At 45.0% G+C, this 5,275-nt stretch overlaps 1 long non-coding RNA gene across 1 annotated transcript in view; it reads right to left on the bottom strand.

Moving 5' to 3' along the window:
* The window catches only part of LOC109323906, a 20,227-nt gene extending 15,169 nt beyond the window's left edge, over window positions 1–5,058 (bottom strand). Inside the window, exon 1 of the long non-coding RNA XR_002104775.1 lies at window positions 5,048–5,058. This is a non-coding gene — a long non-coding RNA (uncharacterized LOC109323906). The remainder of the gene's footprint in view (window positions 1–5,047) is intronic.
* Between the last annotated feature and the right edge of the window lie 217 nt (window positions 5,059–5,275).

The following is a 5,275-nucleotide window of genomic DNA, read 5'->3' as shown; positions in this document are numbered from 1 at the left end:
GTCCCTTCCAACTCATTGATTCTATGATTCCCCAGAAATGGGAGAGCTAGAGCATCTGCTGCTCCCAAAGAGTTTCCCAGACCAGGATCACCCTAGCTTCAGAGAGTGCAAAGAGCACAGGAACACCTTTACTGTTGCAGACTGAACACTTGTACTGCTCCTGTCTCAGAAATATTTCTAGCAGTAGAAATTTTCTAGCACTGCTAGAAATTAATGCCAGTTTGTGACCATAATTCCTCCCATTCCTCCCTAAACCCTGTAAATCACAGTAGACAAACCTGCCCTAGAGGAACACAGGGACATGATTTCCCCTGAAGGTGTGTCTTCAGTTTTCTTTATTGGATGAACTAAAAAGTATATCTCCAGTATCTCCTGCTTTGTAGATATTACTGGTATTAAGCAAATGACATTCCCTCCTTCTGGTACTTATATTATCTTGAAGTTCAGCCAACAGGTTTTTTATTACCAAATATCCTGAATGGTGGCTCCTATTAAAAATCAGCACTTACACAGTGTCATTGGAGTTATTACCAGTATTTCCTATATGCCATATTTTTCATATCACCATGGATAAAGATGGTGATAATAAAGACTCATGTTTATATACCCAGTCATACAGCATAGAGTGGATGGACAGTGATTACTATTAAACTACAACAAAACAGCTTATTTGTGCCATATCCAACTCTTGTTGGAAACAAATTGAATCATTTAATAAGTTTTATCTCTCCCTAAATTCTATGATCCTATATTTATGAAGTATACTTGATTTGTAAAAATTTTTTACTTTTGTCAGTGCAAAATATAGTAATTATTCCAAGAGTGTCTCTATGTTTAAAAAATAGATAAGGAAGCATGAGGAAGCCATTTGTACTTGTTACAATTAAAAACATCTCCTAGCTATTCTTTTGATTAATCCAGTCTTTTGGAAAAACTGGAATGAAAGGATAACTCATGCAATAAGGAATGCATAAAGCAACATTAATTATACAACAAAAAACAAACGACAACATTTCTATTTATTGTGGACTTAATTCTGGTTGTGGATCCTGCCCTTGAACTTGGGGGTTATGACAGACTTGGGGATCATGATTGACCACAAAATGAATATAAGCCACCAATGCAATGTTGCAGCTCATAAAGCAAGCAAAACTCTGGCTTGCATCCCTAGATGCTCCTCAAGCAAATCCCAGGATGTCATTCTCCTGCTGTACTCAGCCTTGGTGGGGCTGCAGCTGAGTATTGCATCCAATTCTGGGCTCCACAATTTTAAAAGGATGTGGAGAAGCTTGCAAGAGTCCAGAGTAGAGTCACGTCCATGATCAGAGGGCAGGAGAACAGGCCTTATGATGAGAGGCTGACAGCTATGGGACTCTTCAGCCTCAAAAAGTGCAAGCTCAGGGGGGACCTGGTGGCTGCCTATAAGTATATAAGGGGTGTACATCAGGATCTGGGGGAATACCTGTTAACCAGAATGCCCCAAGGCATGACAAGGTCAAACAGTCACAAATTCCTCCAAGACCATTTCAGGCTGGACATAAGGAAGAACTTCTTTACTATCTGAGCCCCCAAGGCCTGGAACAAGGCCCTTGCCTCCAGAGGTAGTGAAAGCATCTACTGTGGACTCTTTTAAGAGACATTTTTGGACATATATCTTGCTGGGATTCTTTGACCCCAGCTGACTTTCCTTCCCCTGGGGCAGGGGGGCTAGATTCAATGCTCTTCTGAGGTCCTTTCCAACTCTAATGTCTCTGAAATCTATGAAATCTTACTCGGCAGCATTCCCCTGCTGAAATCAATTACTCAAAGTGCAATTGTAATTTTGTACACAAAATAGGGGCACTAAATAGAAGTGGGTTTTTAAAAACACTGTTTCAATTTTAGGCAAAGTAAACTCCATGTCATGTACATCCATGTCTTACCTGCCTCTCCGGGGAGGGGAAAGTAAGCCGCCAGTGGGTGCTGTGTTCTCTGGGCTGCAGGGGACAGGCTGGTGCTTCTCTTCATGGAAGAGGTGGCCCCACCCCAGGCAGCACCTGCCTGCAGGCACCCGGCTCAGGGGGGCACCGCAGGTGCGGAGGGAAGGTCTGTGTCCCGTACAGCTCATCCAGGCAGGTAGGCTCTGGAGAGGAGATCAGGCTCACCAATTTTTAAATTTTTTTGGTGTAGCCTGCCTTCCTGGGCTGCCTGCACAGACTGCCTGCACAGTCTGACTGCATACTCCCTAAGCCACACAGAGCTTTGCTCCATGGCTGTAAGGCAGCAAACTAAAACTACTCAGAGGTGTTTTAAGAGGTGTTTTAGTCATTTAAGGTGCATTATGCCCCAAAGTCATTTAAGGTGCATTACGTTGCTGAATGTGCTGCAGTGGCTGGAATTAATGCGCAATACAATGTTGATGCATGCAAACATCAACACCATTAAAGTGGTGCAAAAGCACTTAACCCACTTTAAAGTGTTTTACACACATGCCCCTCCATGTTTTGTCTACACATGCCTAAGAGGAACATAGGAATTACTAAGATCAAACCCAAGATTCATTATTCCTTCCCCATAGGGGAATTTGTAGATAGGCATCTGGACAGCTAAGACTGTGCCTAAACCTAGACGTCATCCTAATCTCTAATAGGGTAAGGTAGTCTTACATCCTGAAGCACAAAGTTTAGTATTCCTCCAACATTTGTTGTCATTATAATACCCCTGGATGTTTTGGATAGTCACATATAAATTCTATATTTTTTACTACATTGCTGAATTTTGGCCTCATTGACTTTCTAAAGCAGGGCTGTCCAACTGGTGGCCTGAAGACTACATGCAGCCTGTGAGGACTCTGTTGCCCCCAGTCTCTGATCTGGATGCCACTTCCCCCATTTCTTTGGCAGCAGAAGCTGAGGTCTCAGGGTTATGCCTCCCTCCCCCACCAGCGTGGTATGGCGTGGTGTCGTGTGGCATAGCATGGCATGGCACAACCCATTTTGTCAGAGGATTCAGTGGTCTGTGCTGCTGCCATAGTAGAGACCACAAAGAACTTAAGGGAAGGCAGGGTGCCATGCAGGGCAGTGCCTGAATTCTCAGTACACCAGGGTGGGGATGAGCCTGCCCCAACACATACATAGTACAGTAGCGGGAGTACTTGCATGCACATGTGTCCATGGGGCATGTGTTCTGGAGGGCCTGTGGTCTCTGCTAATGCTACTTATGAGATGTGCAGTCCCTGCTGCTGCAGCCTGTAAGACATGTGGCCCCTGGCCACTTTGAAGTTGGACAGCCCAGTTTAGTATTATATTATACAATAAGAATGTCATTGCATGTCTGTTAGTTTTTGTGTTGTGCAGCAGAAGAGGTAAGAAGTTCCTGAACTGTTCTCTTTACTTTTAGTTCATTAATTCTCACAGTTCCACTGAGCTATGCATTCAGTGTCTCTAACCTTTATAGATAGTTAGAAACTACTTTTTAATTGTATTTATTTATTTGATCTTGTTTATTGGTGTAGCAGGGTGGGGTCCCTAGGAGTGGCCATGTTACCCCTAGGCTCCTTAACCACGCCAATCTTACCCTACAGGCACCTTCTATCTTTCCTGCCATGTCTCGTTGGTGTAATTGATATAAGGAGGCTTCCCTTGATCTTTGGGTTTAGATACAGTCTGGCTAGATCTTACTGAACCCTGTGGTTCGTAGACCCCTTGGTGTACCACATTATGGTGTATGGTGCCTGAGTCTCTCAGCTTTATGGGCTATATGCATGGCTCCAACTGCCCCTTTACCATACCCCAGGCCTCGCAGATGATACTGGCATTGTCTTGTCTAGGCCTTATTATTATTCGACCCCTTGTCCTCACTGGGGCTCTCCACCGCCCTTGTTTCTGTGCCCCTCAGCACTGGGCTCTCTGCTGCCCTTGTCTTTGCACCCCTCAGCATTGGGCTCTGTCCACCACAAAATGCCTCTCTGGTGCCGGGGTCTGTGCCCCCAAACGCTGTGCCCTCTCTGGCACCCACGCTGCAGTGGGCCCCCAATGAGGCCTCCTCCTTCCCCAAATAGCCTCACCCAAACCACTGGTATTATCAGACAGCAAACAAGCAACAGCAATCAAACATAAGCCCCTGGGCCATAACGTAACAAAGTGCAAGGCATACTCTGCCCTTTAAAAGACTAAAACTCCTTCTTTAATACTGGGTGCCTGTAGACAAGGGTACCTTACAGGCTCCTGGTGCCCCATTAGCCCTAAGGGTAGTGTATCCAATGGCTGTAGCATCCTTGATCTCTTCCTTCCTGAAGGCTCCTTCCCCTTATATAGGCCTAGGGCCCTGCCTCTTCTGGCCAGCTGACCAGGTGCAGGTGCAACCAATTCCCTCATTAGTCAGTTGCCATGGCAATCTGCACCTGGGTTGTTATCTGGACCTTTGTGTTCCCTCCCCGGGCAATCTCTGCTCTAATAGGAGGAGGCACCTTAGTGGCCTCCAACAATTGGAAAGAAGAGTCTCACCATGGCTTCTCTAGCAGGTCCAAACAAGTTTAGACATATATTACAGATTTATCTTTTATAAGAATCATTGAACCAGCAGACATTTTTCAGGAACATGGGAAACCCTTTTCAAAATAAACAAGTATATACTAGTGCAGGGGTTTTCAACCTTTTTGCATCAGTGTACCCCCAGTGGCTGGACACAGAGCAGTGTACCCTGGGTGGCTGGACATGGAGTATGGTGGCATGTGGCCAAATGCAGAGCGGTGGCAGCCACTGCATGCGATCTTCCCCTGCCCCCCACATCTGGTCAGGCAGGTGGTGCCTGCAGGGCAGTGCAGGATGGTGCATGGTGGCGCTATGTTCCCACCCACCCATATGTACCCCGTAGGGCCTTCTTAACACCTGTACTAGTACACTGGAAAACAGTATTGTACAGTCCTTAGATTAGCAAAAAAAAGCAAAGTTTACATGCATCTCCATGTTGGTTGCTTTATTTGCTTCTATCTGGTGAAGAAAGTCCCAGATTTCTCCTTATTTCTTTGTTTCTACTCAGTTGGTCTATTTCCACATGGACTGCCTACCTTAGCTGACAACTGTTGATGTCTGGGCATTCATCCTTATCCATTTATATGTTAACAGTTCTTCATGCTTCATCCTACCCTCACCCACCCACCCCACTTTCCCAGTCTTTCAATACTAGTTACTTACAACACATAAATGAATATCTATACTGAGTCACACATTTTTATTAAAAATAACAAATTCTTCACATCCTCCACAACACTTATATTCATTACTTTTCCTAGGGA

Source organism: Crocodylus porosus, unplaced genomic scaffold, assembly GCF_001723895.1.
Source record: "Crocodylus porosus isolate Cpor-Errol unplaced genomic scaffold, CroPor_comp1, whole genome shotgun sequence".
NCBI classification, from domain to species: Eukaryota; Metazoa; Chordata; order Crocodylia; family Crocodylidae; genus Crocodylus; species Crocodylus porosus.
The sequence above is the reverse complement of the archived record's forward strand: the minus strand, read 5'-3'. Positions and strand labels throughout refer to the sequence as shown.